The sequence below is a fragment of the Dipodomys spectabilis genome, unplaced genomic scaffold (genome assembly GCF_019054845.1).
Source record: "Dipodomys spectabilis isolate Male_0828 unplaced genomic scaffold, ASM1905484v1 ptg000527l, whole genome shotgun sequence".
Classification (NCBI taxonomy): Eukaryota; Metazoa; Chordata; class Mammalia; order Rodentia; family Heteromyidae; genus Dipodomys; species Dipodomys spectabilis.
The window spans coordinates 1,352,246-1,372,073 of record NW_024871204.1 but is presented as its reverse complement, the minus strand read 5'-3'; the positions used below and the strand labels follow the sequence as shown (position 1 = coordinate 1,372,073).

The window sequence follows — 19,828 nt, the reverse complement described above, 5'->3', positions numbered from 1 at the left end:
TACCCTTCATCATCATCATCATAGTATTACTATTATTACTTTTGTACATGTATGTATCGTCTTGAGGCTTGAACTCAGCGTCCCTGAGATTTGTTACAATTTGTTATTAATTTACCATTTCAGTCATGCCTCACATCTGACATTTTTGGCTGATCAATCAGAGATAAGATTCTCAGGAACTTTATTTTGTGGGCTGGCTTCAAACTGCAATACTCAAATCACAGCCTCTGAAGTAGCTAGGATGAGATACATGAACCACCTGCTCCCACTATTCACTATTTGTATATGAGCTTTCACAGACTAAATTGTTTTACACTTTTATGGAGTTGAACTGTATCATTTTCCTTTCTTACAATTTTAATGCCAAATTTTAGAATATTTCATCTCCAAAATTGCCAAGAAATCTTCCTTTGCTTTACATTTAAAAAAACTCTTTTTGTTTTATATACCACGTTTTAATCCTGTTTGAAGTTAATAAATAAATAAATCCTGCTTGAATAAATTGTTATGTTTAACTAAATGTTCACTTTTTAATTCTCCCAAATACTGTCTAATCTATCCCCCTTATTAAAGAGAATGTCATTCCACAAATGTTTGGTTTTACCCCTTATTAAATATTCCTTGATAATATTTATGTGGATCTAATCTGGTGCCCTACAGACCTATTAAGCTGTGTATTATTTCCTCTACAAATATAACAAATTTACACTAACAGCTTTAATATTAGAAAGAGCAATATATTCCAGTTTATTATTCTTTTTCAATGACTCAGAGTGCTGGTCAGGTGTTTTTAGAAATTGTCATAAACTTAAGTAAAACTGTGAAGCTGAGCGCTGTTGGCTCATACTTGTAATTCTAGCTGTCTAGGAGGCTGAGATCTGAGGATTTCAGTTCAGAGTCAGCTGGAACGGGAATGTCCATAAGACTCTCATGTATAAATAATCACCAGAAAACCAGAAGTGGCACAGTTGCTCAATGAGTAGATTATTCACTTTGAACTGAAGAACAGAGGGACAGTGCCCAGGACCAGATTTCAAGCCTCATGAATGAACAAAAAAAGGGGAGGAGACAATTTATATCTTTGCTGAATTGTATCCTCCAACCCACAAAAAAGATAAGTCTCAATTTATTTAAATTTTTGCTTTTATATTCAGCATTTTATAATTTTCAATTTAATACATTTTGACGATGTGTGAAGATAGCACAAAGAAATTCACAAAAAACAGTTGAAAAATAAAGGGCAATGGGAATGGAGAAAGACAGAAACAGGTTAATCAACCCCTTCATTAATATGTGAGAGTGTAAAATATTTCAATAAGATTTTTTGCACAATTAATATACACCAATTAATAAATATCTTCCAAAGACATTGGTATTCAAGTATGACATAAAGGAAAAATTGAGATTCTGTGGTGAAATGAAAGAAAGAGAGTTGAGAAAATACATACTTATAGTGATTGTCTAAATTAAGAAATTCGGTCAACAGTTTGAAGGCTCATGGCTCATTGAACTAGAAGGCTGCTGTTATCTAAGATAATACTAAAATGTTAGACTTGAGCCCATCTTTAAGACTGCTTAATACTATTGCTTTTTGAGTCAGTATACTTTTTATTGTTGTTGTTGGTGGTAGTCGTGGGCCTGAAGTCTCCCTCAGCTATTCAGCTCAAGGCTAAATCTCTACCACTTAAGCCATAGTGCCACTTCTCATTTTCTGGTGGTTTATTGGAGATAAGAGTCTCATGGACATTTACTGCACAGGCTGGCTTTGAACCACCATCCTTAGTTCTCAGCCTCCTGAGTAGTTAGGATTACAGGCATGAGCCACCGGCGCCCGTCTTCTCTGTGCAACATTGTAACAATAAAATAAAATCAATAAAGGACATGTTTGATAAATAAAGTAAAATGATAACTTACAGACAAATGAAAATAATAATATACAAATATGTTTATATACATGTATGTACACATCTTTATATTCTTAAATATGTTTACATATATATAGGTATTTGTATATATACAGACATAGTGTGTACATATACATTTATTTAAAGAGACGAATCAGAAATATATTAAGAGCATATTAATGCCATTGAAAAACTTTAACCATCCTGAATAATTTATCAAAAATCCAAATACATATCTCTATAGTAATATAACAACAACCAAGGAATATATGGAAGTATCATAACATACCACGACATTGCATACATATAGAGATTAGTGGAAATAGAAACAATAAGATACCCTTGCACAACCATTATGTGCAAATTGGAATCCTTATACATTGGTGCTTGGCATTTAAAATGATATTTTCAGTTTGTTAAACATACTGGCAAACTTTAAGATATTACACGTAGAGTTGCCTCTATGATATAGCATTTTCAATCATAATTTTATATACAAAATATATTTCAACATATGTCCAATGAGACACATGTACAAGAATATACATAGCAAAACCTTTTACAATAACATATAATAAAATATTTAAATGCCCATTGAGGATATAATACCATTATATACATGCATACAAAACAATATGCTCTATCTATGAGAAAAATTTAGATGGACTTACTTTGGAAATAGTAACATTACATGGGAGAAATAGATAAAATAGACTGCATTTTCTAATTATATGAGCTTTTTAAAATTGGCACATCTGTAGAGGTAGAATATGAAATAATATCTGCTAAAGGGAGGGTAGGTTGAAATAATGACAGGAAGTGTTTACTAATAAATATTGGAGTATTTTGAGAGGATAGTGATGATAAAATGTTCTAGAACTGAAAGTGATGTTCTTACTCCAAATCTTTAACATTCTAAGAATCACTGCACTTTATTGAAGGATCACAGATTGCATTTGCATTATCCTTAGGAAAAATTTTAGAATAGTAGTCGGTGAATCTGTGTAAAAATTTACAATTTAAAATCACAGAATTATATAATGCATAACTTTAGTGCATTGATGAATATGATTATCAATAAAATGTGATCTGTGATATATTCTCTTAGTGACCATACATGACATTGCGAGTCAGTGAATATTCTACAAAATTATGTAAATTGAGGGATGAGATAGGATTGAGAAGGATGAGTGATAATGATGATCAATATGCGTTGTATTGACCATGGAATTTGTCTTAATGATAAACTGCTTGCCTTGAATGTGTGAAGCCCGGTGTTTGATTCCTCAGTACTACATAAACAAAAAAGCTGGAATTGGCACTATGACACAAATCAGAGTACTAGCGTGAGGAAAAGAAGCTTAAGGACATTGACAAGGCCCTGAGTTCAAGCCCTGAGACTAGCCAAAAAAAGTTCCTTTGTATTAAGCCGGGCACTAGTGGCTCACGCCTGTAATTCTAGGTAATCAGGAGGCTGAGGATTGAAGTTTGATTACGGCCCAGGCAGGAAAGACTGTGAGATTATTATCACCAATTAAATCTCAGAAACATCTGAAAGTGCTGCTATGTCTCAAGTGATAGAGTTCTAGCATTCATCCAAAGAAGTTCAGGGACAGCTCCCAGCCCAGCGTTCAAACCTCCGAAGACAAAAAAGTAAACAAACAAACAAAAAAAAACTCACTAAACACTATTCATAAACTGCTTTGTCAAACAGCAATAACTCCCATAAGACTACTTAAAGTTAATTAAAAATGTGATAAAATACAAGTCATTTTGGGAACTAGAAATAGTATACAGGGGACAAAGTAAATTTTATATCATGCAGTTTGAGTTGAAATTTTTTCTATAGTCTTCTAACATTTATGAAATTGACAATACTGCCAATTATAGGTCAATTTCCTTGAGGAACAGATTGAATTCTGCTGTTTTGTCATAGCAAAGTGTAGATGTGATTTTTTTTGCCACTTATTGAAGTATATCTGATATTTTAAAGTAGATTTTTCCTAATATAATATTAATTTAATCAATCATTTCATTAGGGAGATGTTGGTCAAATTTTTTTTCTAGTAAATCTTATCACTTATAATAAATAAGAGCATGCTGTGATAGTCTCCTATTAACATGACAAAATACTTTATAAAATTCACTTAAAAGGGGGAAAGATTAATCTTGGCTTCTGATTTTATACATTTCAGTTTATGTTTCTTAATTGTTTTGGGTTGGTGGTGGCACAGTACCCCATGTCAGGAACACGTGATGGAGTATGAGTATTCATGGAATCCAGGAAGTAAAAATGAAGTGACAGGGGGCTGGGAAGGTGGCTCAGTGGTAGAGCGCTTGCCTTGCATGCTCGAGGCCCTGGGTTCGATTCCTCAGCACCACATAAGCAAAAAGAAAAAAGCCGGAAGTGGTGCTGTGGCTCAAGTGGTAGAGCGCTAGCCTTGAGCTGAAGAGCTGAGGGACAGCGCCCAGGCCCAGAGTTCAGGCCCCATGACCGGACCCCCCCCCCAAAAAAAAGAAGTGACATAGAAGTGGGAGAGGGAGAAACTAAAGGATGGAAAGAGGGAGAGGGAGAAGGAAAAGGAGAAGGAAAAGGAGACAGAGAAGAAAAAGAAGGAAGAGGAGGAAAGGACTTGACCTTAACATACTTTTTGACTACAAGTTCTCGGTGACCAAATCTCTACAACTATGCTGACTTGAAAGGGTTCACCTCTTTATGGAAACATAGTGAAAGTTAATTATTAATCTCAATCCTTTAAGATTTCAGATTTAATTTCTAGAGTGGTGGGTAGATATTCCTATACATTGTGATAACTTCTGTTCCTAAATATTTACTTGAATTAATCAGAGAAGCTATTTGGCATGGAGGTGTTTTGGTTATAAAATTGCTGGAGCGATATTTTGAGTGCAAATACATTTAACAGATAAGGAAGCTTCAAGATATTTCATTTTATGACCTAAAAAGTGACTACTTCATCTAGCTCATAATGACTTGAATTTTTCATAATTTTATGACATTTTCATTCAAGATTTTGTCATCTAATGAAGTTCTTTCTAGTTGAAGGAAAAATAAATACTATTACAATCATTAATTTCTTAATTATTTTATAGAGTAGGTATAATATGAATTTCCTAACATTCAAAAATAAGTTATATTCAAGTCTATAGGATAAACGGATAAGTCATGGAATATCTTGCTTTATCTCATATTGAGATTGATTCAATGTCTAAAAATCACTGTTAACATAAAATACACGAAATTCAGTGTTTTGCTGAAGTGTCTTGGTAATCAAACCTCAGAAACACATGAACAGTAACTAAGATTTTTATATATTCAACAAAGTATGGATCTATATTTTATTTCAAAAAGATTAAGTTTAAAAGAAGAGAAAATCATGTGACCACAGTAGATAATCCTTAATGAAAAATTGCTTAATTCACCCTGACAGAGCCTATTGCTTTTAGTTTACATGAGAAATTTGTTTAACGATCCCGTTGTTGCTTTTGAATTTAGAGTACTTCAATTTGTGCAAAGATTCTGTCATTTAAATCTTCGAGTATATATTTTTTCATAAAAATGAAAACTTTTTTTCACACTGCAGGTTCAGGTTTAATAACTAAATAAATATCTAAATGTTAATTTCTTAAATTGAGCCTCTAGAATTCAAAGAATAAGAAATTTATTTTATTGTTAAATGTATTATATGTGTGCTGAATATGAATATCTCAAACTTGTAATCCTCACTACTCAGGAAGCTGGGGTTCAAAGTCAGACTTGGCAACAAAGAAAATATCTTATAAATATGTTAGAAACAATCATAAGAAAGAAAAAAAAAACATTTGAATACTTATCTTGAGGTTCATTTCACCTAACATCAACATATCTGACCTTTTCTGCTTGTTTCAGACATGTCCCACCCCCACGGTATATCCCCTGCTTTCACTGTATTTGATGATGGTATAATTTGTGGACGGGAAGAGCAAAAATAAACCGTTTAAATAGGGATACAGGTCGACCCATTGCAACGATGAGATGTAAAAATCGTTATCTCAAAAAACAAACTTTACAAACTTTAGCCCCGGGGGGATGGGGGGCGGTGTGAAATGGGATGGGTTGGAAGAGGAAACAAAGGAGAAGGCAACAATGCTTGATAAGAAACGTACTCATTACCTTGCCCATGTAATTGTAACCCCTCTGTACGGTATTTTCACAATAAGAATAATTATTCAATTAAAAATAATTTTTTAAAAGCCAGCCTTGGGAAGAAAGTTTGTGAGACGCATCTCAATTAATCATAAACACTCATCACAACACACACACAAAGCCAGAAGTGGAGTTGTGACTCAAATATTAGAGCAATATCCTTGAGGGGGGAAAAAAACAACTAAGGGATAGGTCTTGGTTTTTTTTGTCGGTTGTGGGGCCTGAAATCTGGTCCTGGGTGCTGTCCCTCAGCTTTTCATCTCAAGGCTAGCACTCTACCACGTGAGCCACTTCCGAATTTTTCTGCTTATGTGGTGCTGAGGAATCGTACCCAGGGCCTCATGTGTGGAAGGCATGCATTCTAGCACTGAGCCACCTTCCCAACCCAGGGATAGGTCTTGAGTTCAAATCACAAGAACAACACACACACACTCACACACACAATATTATGTCTAAATTCTTATTTTATTTTCAAGAAATAAACAATATCATGAACAGTAGTATTTTTTACATATCCTGCAACTTTGGTGGGTTGCTTTTAGTAAAATTTTTCTTAGATTAAACATAGGTTATTAAAATTAAAATTAATCAAGTATATTTATAATTACTCATAACATCTTGTTGTACAATAGTTGGTATTATTGCTGTAGCCATAAGAAATATTCTGAGGGGCTGCTGGGAAGGTGGCTCAGTGGTAGAGTGCTTGCCTTGCATGCCTGAGGCCCTGGGTTCAATTCCTCAGCACCACATAAGCAAAAAGAAAAAGCCGGAAGTGGCGCTGTGGCTCAAGTGGTAGAGCGCTAGCCTTGAGCTGAAGAGCTGAGGGACAGCGCCCAGGCCCAGAGTTCAGGCCCCACGACCGGACCTCCCCCCAAAAATAAGAAATATTCTGAGTAAAAAAAGAAAGGAAGAATAGAAGAAAATGAAAGAAAGAAAAAGAGAAAGAAACAAGAGAAAGAAAGAAAAGAGAGAAAGAGAGATAGGTACGGATGGAGGGAACGAGGAAGGAAAGAAGAAAGAAGGAAGGAAGGAAAAAAGGAAGGAATGAAGGAACAAAGGAAGGAAGGGAGGAAGGAAGGGACAAAAACAATTTAATTTATAAAATCTGCTATTTAGCCCAAAATAAACTTCATGTAATTAACCCTAGTAAATGCAAGTTTGCAATTTTCCTTTCTCTGCCTGTTCCGCATGCATGAATGAAACCAACAAAAGAAGGATCAGAAAAAAACAGGTGAACCTGTTTGCATCTTTAGTAAATATGTATACAAATCTTTTTCTCATTCTTAACATCATCAAATAACTATTTGCAAACAATTTACATTTAGTTATAAATATTCAAAAATTTGAGGTAACCAAAGGATGTCAATATATTATAGAATATGAATACTAGTAATAAGAGTGCTATTAATATTTATTAATTTATTATTATTGATATTCATTTAATATTACAGTCTTCATGTTATATTAATTATAAAATTTTTATTTTGTATTTTATCAGAGAAATTAACATCCTCTGATTTTTTCGTCTGTAAGAGTCTACTAGCAGACCGTAATTAAAATCAAAGGAGATCTGTATTTGTTGGCTCAAACGAATATTTCTGAAAGCAATTAACTCATCAGAGATTGTTCAAATACTTCATAAGGGCCTTTGAAAGGCTTTACCATGCTTACATGGTTACCTGTGATGTGATTCAAGAGCCACTAAACAATCTTACTTCACTTTGCCATCAGTATAATTATTCATTCACATAATTCACATGTTATAAGCTTGTCCTTAAGTTATTATCTTCTATGAAATAATATCCAAATGATATATCACACTAAGTTAAAGAAAAAATTTCAAATGTATTGGATGATGTAACTCCTTCCAGATACACATGTTGAAATTCTATTCCCCTGTCTGGTGGCACACACTTAAATTCCTAGTGGTATTGGAGGATTGAACCTAAAACACTATACTTGTGAAATAGCATCTCCATTAATGCCATACCTGCAGATTGTAGATGGATTGCTTATTTTGAGGTAGTATCACTATGCCTGGGCCGGATTGGACTGCAGTCCTACTAAAACAAGCATAAAACATTGCACCCAGCAAATGGTTAGTTTCTGAAACTTCTTTTTTTGTCTAGGCTTCCCTGGAACTGGAATTCTCTAATTGTTGATGCCCAAGTAGATAACATTACAGATTTGAGCCACTTTATCCACTAAGCTATACAATTTCAAAATGTCTTGATATTGCCTATATTTGTGCTTAACATATATAGTTAACCTTAATTTTCTCCCTCTTAAGTTTAGTACTCTTGAGCTGAAAACATTGGCTTTCTTGATATACATGGCTTTGTTTTGGATGGAATCGGATCACAATAAAAAAAAATCTCCCAAAAGTTTATTTCAAAAATCATGGAAAAGAAGGCTTCAGGTTGGAAAAAAATTGATCCTTAAGTTCTAAATGCAATACATTTATAGTGTTAGTCAATGCTTTCCTAATTACGAGAAGGAAGGTAGAAATGTGAAAGATGTTAGATATAATTTGATAACCTTCTAGTTCTCCATAGAAATTCTGTAGTCACCACTTCATGTTATCTTCCTTCCTTAAAGCTTGTTTTAAAACCCTCTGGGTGGATATTGGCTGGACTGATTGGTAATCTTCTCCAGGAAATGAAGCTGATTTTAGAAGGCTGATGGTGTAGTAAATAAAGGAATGATGAGAATGAGCACAGATATTGTCACAAAATGAGCAGACCTCCATTATATAATTTGCAAATATCTTTAGTATGTCTTAATTTTTATGTTGTAGTAGGAGCATCTATACAATGCTGAGAATTAGAATTCTACAAAATATACAATGAGAATTGGAATTCTACAAAATATGAAACATTGTTAGGTAAGAGTTGTTCAAGGATGTAATCTTAGCTAGGTAAGAGATTGAGATCTGAAGATTACAGTGTGAAGACAGCCTGGAGTAGGAACGATCATTCGATAATTAATTCCAATTAACCACCAAGGGAAATGGATTTCTAGGTCAAATGGTATGTAGAGCACTGGCCTTCAACATAAAAGCACCATCCAGGCCCTGAGTTTAAGCCCTGGGATCAACAGAAACAAAAACACAAAATACAACATAGAGTTAGATATTTTATAATGAAGCATACTCTAATGTACTCTTCAGTGTTAGAAAGACTAAACTTCTGTGTTAGCTTTATAACCTACCACAATAAGTGTTATTGTTCATTTATTAAGCAGGAAGGCTTACTCAGATTTAGAACTTTGAAGGTTTCAGTGTATGTTCAGTTGGTTTTATTGATTTTGGGGCCTGTGACAAGACAATGTCAAGGTCGGGAGTATGTCAAAGAGAAATGTTTTGACCTAGAATGATTAGAAGATAAAAGAAGAAAGTAGATGAGAATCTAGTTCTCATGTGTTTCACTCTAAAGAATTTAATTTCCAGAAGAACTATTCAGGTATTCTCCACAGTCTGGGAGGAAATAGAAAGTCATTTTTCTTTAACACGTAGGTCTTTCTGGGGCATTCTAAAAGCAAATGGCCATATCTTCACCATTGATAATGACTTGTCCAGGGGTGGAAGCAACTAGATATTTCTATAAATTCTAATCAGATCTCAGTAGACTAAATATTTTATGGAATTCCTATTAAAATATTTTCTTGCAGTCTTCATACAACATATGTGTTTATCTGTGTGTTTGTATGTGTGTATGAATAAACGAATACAACAATGTAGAGGATAAAAGTATTAGTTTGGCCTTTTGTTTTTCTTCTCAAACCATGAAAGCCTGCCACAATCCCAATCAAATCCCATCCAAGATTCAAACATCAATGCTGTCCCAAAAGTTTTTCATGCAAACCCTAGTACATCCACCTCATTTAAGATGGCCATGGTATATGAGCATTTAAAGTCTTATAATTATGTTGTCATCAAGGAAACAATGTACAATATTTCTTTTAAAAATACCTAGATTTTAGAACACTTATCCAGAAAATTAAAGGAAATAATTATGGCATTAATTTAAATATTTAGTCACGTAAATGGGTATTCTATATCCACAGAGGCCTATTAAACCACATGATTGAAAACCTCATCTATTACCAACTTCCATGAAGACAGTTCTTGCTGAAAATAAACGAGATGTGGTAAACACATAAAAATGTATGCCACTAACAAATGCTGCTGTTCTAAAGCATGGAAGTGACAGAGCAATTAATGCCTGTGAACAGCAAGTTCTAAGTAGTGGAATGTGATTATACCCTAAGTAGAAAAATCCACAGATATTTCAGGTTGTGCTTCGTTGTTGACATTTATGAGATATATTTTGGAAAGCACAATGAATGAAAGCACGTTGTTTGTAAAACTTTGCTGGCTGATAGAAACTTATTGAAATGTATCAAATGAGAAGACTGACAATATGGTGGATAAGATGTGGTATGCAGCTTTCAATACAGACTGAAGCAAACCAAAGAATTGGAATTATTTTTTTCCTTAACAAATACTTTCTGGGTATATTGGGCTATACAGTATAATGATGAAATAATCATGTCTGTGAAAAAGTAAGGAAAAAACACTGTCACCTTTTGAATTTCTTTTTAAAGTGAATCTTAAATGAGAAAGATGAAGAAAATTTAAATGCGTTAATAAAATATTATCAAGTATTAGTTTAATTTTTGATTAAAAGTTAAAACAAACTGACAGACTTAGTCCTGGCACATGTTTTCTTTTGTTCTTGTTTTTTGGGGGGTGATATAAATATTTTTTTCAGAAAGGCATCCTTGTCTTAACCATTTCCCATAAAATTTATGCTGTCGTAGGATCAGAGTTTTTTTTTTGGCTAAATTAAGATAATAGCAGGCTCATTTTATGCCAACACAATATATAAACACCAATGACATTTTTCACTGAACAAACACTCATAAAAAATCATAAAATAATAAAGTCAAAATCCATGTCAATTTTTTTGTCGGTCATGGGGCTTGAATTCTGGGCCTGGGAATTGTCCATCAGTTCTTCAGCTCAATGCTACCACTGTACCACTTGGGCCACAGTGCCATTTCTTGTTTTTAGGTGGTTTATTGGAGATAAGAATCTCACAGACTTTTCTGCTCAGGCTGGCTTTGAACCACGATCCTCAGATCTCAGAATCCTGAGTAGCTAAGATTACAGTCACCAAAGCTCAAATCCAAGTCAATTTTTTAAAAAGCAAGCTTATTGAAACTTCTGGCTTTTTCCAATAAACAATCTTATTTTTTCAGTATTAGTTTATAACTATGAGTTACTTTTAGATGTAACTGTGAATTTTTTAATAGAATCAAATATAATTCTTACCATTACTCTGTATTTCACAAAAATCCACTGTAATGGATTTTCACCAAAGTCAATTATTACATACTATCTCACACACTATTGTTATTACATTCTATATTGCATATAGTGTGAAGTGAAAATAATTTCGACAATTTCATATAAATTTTAGGTGCTATTTTAACATTACAAATTCACATCTGTGGTTTTAAACTAAGGAAAAAATTTAGAGTTAAAAATAAAATATGAATGGGAAGGGATGGGAAGGGGAAACAAAGGAGGAGGCTACAATGCTTGATAAGAAATGTACTCATAATCTTGCCCATCTAATTGCAACCCCTCTGTACAGTATTTTCACAATAAAAAAAAGAAATGCAAAAAAAACAAATATGAATGTTTAGTGTGTCCCAATTAAACCAAAAATTCTGAGTTCATCCACATAAAATTATTTTCTTTCCACTAAAAAATTTGAAGTATTACCATTAAAAATAGTTAGGCAAGATGAGGCAGAATTCAAATTACGTCAAACAACGTCTCTGTTATTTTGCTAATCCCTCCACTAAGAAGATCTCCCTATTCCCAGTTGTCACAAAAATTGAAGTATCTCTTAGAATTCTATTTGGAAAACTTCTATATCATTGATTCTTTTTGTATTTTCTATTATATGAAACAAAATATAGACACAAAACAATTGAAATAAAATACACACATATGTTGAAGTCATCACAGCTGGAAAACAACCAACAAATTGGAACTTCACCAGGAACAAAAAGATATTGTGCCCACTTTATTTTTTAAGTACAAAGCCTTCAAATACATGTTAATTTGAGTAGAACTATAAGGATAACTGTCTCTCACAAATAAGGTTGTGCTAATTTGTAATTAAATTCATCTGGATGAACCTAATATAGCAAGTCCCTTGAATGAATCAAATTGTTTAAAACAAATGTAACTGTATGTGAAGCAAGATCTGTACATATTTAAAAGAAAAGTTGCTACAGTATCAAATCACAAAAATCATGACATACTTAAAAATTTCAGAAATGCAATTACTAAGTCCAAAATATCCATAATGAGAACTAAATACTACTGACTTATCAAGAACAAAATATGCAAAGAATCTGAGCAGTGTACATGAAGTACATAATTTAAAACTACTCCAAATTACACTGCTTTTAGAAGACTGAATATGTGTTATCTAAAGGAAAAATCAGCACATTATATAAATGAAATTAAAAATCTCATGAAAAGAGAGAATTGAAAATAATATTTTAATAAATGGTGGTCAAAATCTAGTACTGACAAAATTGCATACCTATTTAGTTAGATTCAAAAAAGACCCAAGTTACTCAAGCTGATTTAAAACTTTGGCAAAATAGTAGAATACAACTGTAACATTATTATGGATGTTGACTCTGGCATGGAATTAATTTCCTCTTTAATCTGACAAATTAATATATCAAAGAACATAACTTCTCCAACTAAATATCAGACCTAACTAAACATACAACCAGAAAAGTCATCATGCAAGCCATATTGCAGCTGGGGTAAAAGAAAAATTTGGAAAAAAATGTAAGAGAGGAGATGAAGAGAAATATTGTGGAGTAAATATGTTCAAATATTTCCTAGGTTAGTATAATGACACAATAAAACATAAGTATAAAAATAGGATAATGAAATTTATAAAAGGAAAAAATTTAGCAAGCTACATTATATGGATGTATGTGTATAACACAATAAAATACTTTGTGAAATTAACATTTGCTAATAAAAAGTCAAAAATGCATTGGAGTTGTTGTACAGTCATATGTTATTTTCCATTTTTTGTTAACATATTTCCCTGATAAAGTAATAGGAGTAATAGGTTTTGCTCATTTAGAAAGACAATCTTGTCCAATTAGCATAAAGATATTCTAGTTAATTAATGTCAATATGAAATTGTTAAATTAATTGTTGTATTAGAATATTTCCAATGCACTGTTCAAATATTACCCTATAGGTATATACTTTTTGCTATTTATTGAATAAGTTGTCTTTATTTATATGCCATTTTCTGAATGTAGTTTGGTAAATACAACTAGGATATATTATACCTGAACAGGAAATCAATTATTCAAACAGTTTTATCAAAAATGCGTCTAACGAAAAAAAGAGGTCAACCCAAATTATGTATATTTGAAAATAATCCTTGCTTAGTCCTCTTCTCACATTCCCCATTCCCTTCTTGAGAATGCTACACATTGTAGGGAATTTGTTAACATGTTTTAGAGACATAGGTTGACTTTAAAACCATGAGTTAGTTTATGCTGCATTTTTGTTTACTTTATATCCAGAAAAGCTAAATTCTTACCTTATCATTTTCCTTAGAATTTATACTCAGGTTTCATCTCTGATGGGTGAAAGATAGAGATATAAACATTTTTTAACAGTGGCTAAATTTAGATTGAGGAATCTATGTACAACTATACTCATGCAGATAGACCTCATCAGTCACGTGACCACAATATCAAAATGTTAACCTATGCTTCCTGAAATCATGCTTATGAGATCTTGTGTATTATAAACAGTGGTTATTAGCATTTGTTTTCAAACAACCTCATTTCATGGGTTAGGAACTAAAGTGAGTTATTTTACTCAAAATTTAAGGAGGCATCCAAATTTAGTTACCAAGATATACAGCATTTAACACAATGTTTGAAAAATGCAAGATAAAGGAAATAATTTATAAAAAAAAACAACGTTCAAAATAAATAGAGAATCAGTATGACTGATTTTTCTTTTACCCCAGCTGCAATATGGCTTGCATGATGACTTTTCTGGTTGTATGTTTAGTTAGGTCTGATATTTAGTTGGAGAAGTTATGTTCTTTGATATATTAATTTGTCAGATTAAAGAGGAAATTAATTCCATGCCAGAGTCAATATCCATAATAATGTTACAGTTGTATTCTACTATTTTGCCAAAGTTTTAAATCAGCTTGCAGCCCAAGCGAATGTAGAAGATATTGGACCCTAACAAAACTGACAATTGCATAAACCCAGTCCTCTATGACAGATTTAACAAGGCCTATCTTGGAGATTCTTGTTAGGGACATGATAAAAATTTATAGTTTAGTTGTGATTACAGAACAGTTTTACACCTGTCACTAAGTCATTACCTTTATTTAGCACAGTCCCTTTTTCTCTAACTTATATTTTCTTGGCTCAGGAAACTGTTTTTTGCTTGTGAAAACCTGGCTGTTTACAATATAGAAATGGGTTTTTCATCCTTTTGAAATTACTGTCTGTATAGTGTTCTATGAGATGAGCTTCCTACGATATTCCATATCATAGGAATAAATTACTCTAATTCAAACTTGGACAACAGCTAGCTTGTTCACTCTCCTAGGAAACCATCTGTATAGATTTTTTACATGTAAACAGGCCCTCATTTACTTACAAAAGTCTGTCAGTGAGTCAAACCTAACTCACCTAAGTGAGGTGAATTCCTCTCTCATGCTTCTTTTACATTAAAAATGGTAAGAACTGTTCAACAATGCATATACTTTTTAATGTGAAGTGTGACTCCTATTTTCCATAATGTGAATCAAGGAGAGGAATCAGTTTAAGATGTGAAAGAGCCTTTCGAAGAGTTTTGGACCTTGAAAATTGTCCTGGGTATTCATTTTTGGAAAAATATCCCTTTTCAAAGACAAAGGACTCCTTTTTTTTATATTGTGCAGGTACTGGGATTTGAACTCTTGGCCTTGAGCTCTACCTGGGCTTTAATTCTCTATGTTTAATCTATAGACCTGAGACACACATTCACTTCTTCCTTTTACCAAGAGTGGAGAAAAGAATCTCCTAGGTTTATCTACTTGGAATAGCTTCGAATTGCAATTATCAAATTTGAAATGGTTCCAAGCATTCCGTCTAAGGCATATTCAACAACTAGTGAAAATTGTGTTGGCTATAATTATGTATCTTTCTCTATGTGTGCACGTTTACATTTGTATATATATGTGTGTATTTGTGTGTATGCTAACGTGCAAGTGAACCTACATAAGGGCATATACACACATATATGCATATATAAATGAATATACAAATATAAATATATGTGCATATATATGTATATCAGATGTTCAGTGATTTAATCTATAGTTCCTAGCACATTGTCATTCTCACAAAATGTACATGATAAATTGCTCTGCAGATCTGTGATCTATTATGGATATCCTTTGTACTCACTTCCCCCATTAGTTTTTGACCATCCCTGTGAACAACTTCGGTCTACTTTCCATAGGATAGATTTTTTTCATTACAGGTAGTTACTAACTGATAATAAAAGAAAAAAGGTTGCTTGTAAAAGAAAAAAATTCTTGATTATAGCCATTCTACCTGGGGTGAGGTGGTATCTCAATGTTGCTTTGATTTGCATTTCTTTTATGGCTAGAGAGGTTGAGCATTTATTCATGTGACTATTGGCCATCCTTCTTTCATCTTCAGAGAAGTTTCTCTGTAAGATTTTAGCCCACTTATTTATTGAGTAGTTGTTTCTTTGAAGATTTGTTGTTGGGGGATTTAATTTGTTGATATCCAGGTAGATTTTAGATATGAGACCCTTGTCTGTTGTATGGCTAGTGAAGATTTTCTTCCAATCCGAGGACATTCTATTGATCTTGCTAACTATGTCCTTTGCCATGCAGAAGCTCTGCAATTTCATGCAATCCCATTTGCCCAAATTTTCTTTGATTTGTTGTGTTTCTGGGACTCTATTAAGGAAATTTTGGTTTGTGCCGAGGAGACCTAGGGTTTCTCCTTTTCCATCCTGTAATGTTTTCAGAGTGTCTGATTTGACTCCAAGGTATTTGATCAATTTGGAGTTGATTCTGGTGCAGAGTGATATATAAGGATCTAGATATTTTTCTGCAAGTAGTTAACCAATTTTTCCAGCACCATCTACTGAAGAGGCTGTTAGATGTTGGAGGAGATGTGGACAGAAGGGAACCTTACTGCATTCTTGGTGGGAGAGTAAACTTGTTCAACCATGTTGAAAAGCAGTATGGAGGTTCCTCAAAAGACTCTACACAGATCTCCCCTATGACCCAGCAATCCCACTTTTGGGCGTTTCACCAAATGATCACAAATAAGACCACACTAAAGCTACCAGCACAACTATGTTTATTGCAGTATTATTTACCATAGCTAAGACATGAAACCAACCCAGATGCCCCTCAGTAGATGAATGGATCAAGAGAATGTGGTATATATGCACAACGGATTTCTATGCCTCCATCAGAAAGAATGACATTGCCCCATTTGTTAGGAAATGGAAAGGCTAGGAAAAAATTATATTAAGCGAAGTAAGCCAAGCCCAAAGAAACATAGGTTTCATGGTTAACCTTATTTGCAACAACTGGTATATGTCTGAGTCAAGCAGAAAAGGTCAGATAGGTTGATGTTAGGGACATGAACCCTAAGCTATGTATTCAAATGCTTTTAATGCGATTTTTTCTAACATATTTAAAGATTATTTCTTTGTTGCTTTGTATGTCCCTCCCCAACGGTATAAGCCCTGCTTTCACTGTATTTGATGGTGGTATAATTTGTGGGGGAGGATTGGGAAAAAACAATTCGTTTAAATAAGGATACAGGTGGACGCATTGCAACACTAATATGTACAAGTACTTATGTCGAAAAACGAATTTTACTACTTTGGTTGGGGGGAGTATTTGGTATGGGGGACAAGGAGGATTGGAAGTTCTGGGAAGGAGAAACAAAGGAGGACGCTACAATGCTTGATAAGAAATGTACTCATTATCTTGTCCATGTAATTACAACCCCTCTGTACAGTATTTTCCCAATAAAAAAGAAAAAATAATAAAAAGAACAAAATTTTTAAAAATATATAAAGTAATCTTGTAGAAGATTAAAAAAATAAAAGAAAAATAATTTTAGGTCACAGGTTAAAGTATCTTATCCATTCCAATGATTTCTATGAGATAAAATTTATAGTAGAAGTAAAAGTGAAAAGGAACTCCTAGATATGTTATTTTACCATTTAGAATGGCAAAGAATAATATCATGTCACTGTCATAACTCTTAAAGAATGCAAGGTTAACCGATGGTTGCTTTTATGTTCCCACAAAACCAGTAGATCCTGAAGCATAATAGTAGCCCAGCAGAAATTCTAAGTAGCAGACATGGGGCATGGAAGAGAAAGAGAGGAAATGAAACAGAGTGAAAGAGAGAGAGAAATATCATAATATTGAAAGTGAATAATAGATAAGAGCTGTATGAGAATATTCATACTGCTATCTTTAGACTCTATGTGTACATTTGCAGGTATTTGATATTTGTAATCCATCAACATGAAATATAAAGTTATGTTGATAAAAATAAAAGTGACTCAGAAGAAATTATAAATGCAAAAACGATCTTCACAGCAGCAAACTCTCAGAGATATTTCATGATTTGAAAAGGATAAAGTGGGTGAAGTTACTATAAATTTAGAAGTACAACAATTCACAAAAATAGAAAAAGATATTTATATATTTCCTTATATAACCCAAAGCAAAAGGAAAATGTTGTTTAGATGATTTTTTTAAAAACACAGTCTCTCAAGTGCTAGGAAGTTGGCTCAGTGGTAGAGTGCTTGCCTTTCATGCATGAGGCCCTGGGTTTGATTCCTCAGCACAACGTAAGTAGAAAATGTTGGAAATGGTGCTGTACCATAAGTGTTAGCGCTAGCCTTGCCTGAGGAACAGCACTCAGGCCCCAGAGTTCAAGCCCCATGACCAACAAAGTCAAAATAAAACAAAACAAAACAAAACACAGTCTCTCACATTTGTGGCCTCAACTCTGTAATACTGTTGCTTCAACCTAGGGGTAAGATTTTAGTTGTGGACATGTATCAACTCTCCTGATTCAGACTCTACTTGATCATTTTTTAATAAATATTTTGTTCTTAATTTTCCTAGTTGTAAATTCACATGCACCTATAAAAAAATGGTTTGACCACCCCAGTAACCTTCTCAAAGTACCTCCTAACGATGACTAACAAAAAGTTGTATTATATAACAAGTAAAACAATGCTACAAAGAAAACCAATAATTAAATAATGATTAATAAAATAAAAAACAAAACAATTACCAGTGTTTTTAGTATTTGAAGTGCACTACATATTAGATTTTACTATTTTCTCATATTCCTGTACATTTTAAACCGCCTAAGATTATGATGTTCAACAAGATTTTTATAGGCTATGAATAGTCTTCAAAGTTACACACTAAGGTTATTATTTATGGCTCATCTCATTATTTGTTTATGGCCTATATGATCTCTTGTTCCTCGCTAAAATATAAAGTAAGGAATCCCTAAATTTTAACAAGAACTGTGTAGTTAGCAAGTCTTAACCCTTCATTCTGCTTCTTTACACAAAGACTTTGCAACTTCTCATTAACAAAGTTTCTATAAATTCTGAAATGTACATACTTAGTAGTATATGTCTGCTAACATAAATCTTAAATACTTTATAGAAAATGTTATACCTGCCAAACAGTCCTAATTTTGGCATATATAAGCAAATTCCTAAAATTAAATAGATATAAAACACTAAAATTTTTAACAACCCTTAACACTTGCTGCTGTGTTCATTATGACATGTGCCTTGTATAGAACAATTGAATTATTTCCCCTACACATCTCTTGAACCGCAAATATCTGGAATTATTTTGTTTTTGACATGTCCATCTGACATTATTCTTAAATGTGTGCTTATGTAAGAAGTACATGGTTCTAAAATTTCACAATTCTTCTAAACTTACTTTTTGTTGAATTGCCTAGTTTAAGAAAATCAATTACACTTTATATATAAAAAATATTCTGTGCTCAATTCAGCATCACATAAACTAACATTGTAATGATACTGAGAAGATTAGCATGGCTCCTGCGCAAGGATGACAGGCAAATTCCTGAAGCATTCCATAGTTTTACAACAATAGATGCTGGAGGGGATGTGGCCAGAAGGGAACCTTACTGCATTCTTGATGGGAGTGTAAACTTTTTCAACCATTTTGGAAATTAGTATGGAGGTTCCTCAAATGACTCCACATAGATCTCCCCTATGATCCAGAAATCCCACTTTGAGGCATTTACCCAAATGATCACAAACAAGACCATCCTAAAACTACCAGCACAACTACATTTATTGCAGCATTATTTAAGATAACTAAGATATGGAACCAACCCCGATGCTCCTCAGCAGAAGAATGGATCAAGAGGATGTGGTTTATATAAACAATGGAATTCTATGCCTCCATCAGAAAGAATGGCATCACCCAATTTGTTAGAAATTGGAAAGATATGGAAAAAATATTAAGTGAAGTAAGCCAAATCCAAAAGAACACAGGTTCCATGGTTTCCCTAA

General features: G+C 33.2%; 1 non-coding gene across 1 annotated transcript; it reads left to right on the top strand.

Annotated features, from left to right (window-relative positions):
- The first annotated feature begins 19,286 nt into the window (after window positions 1-19,286).
- LOC122099654 lies at window positions 19,287-19,393 on the top strand. Its single transcript, XR_006145977.1, has one exon. It is a non-coding gene; the product is annotated as a U6 spliceosomal RNA (small nuclear RNA).
- Window positions 19,394-19,828: the final 435 nt, after the last annotated feature.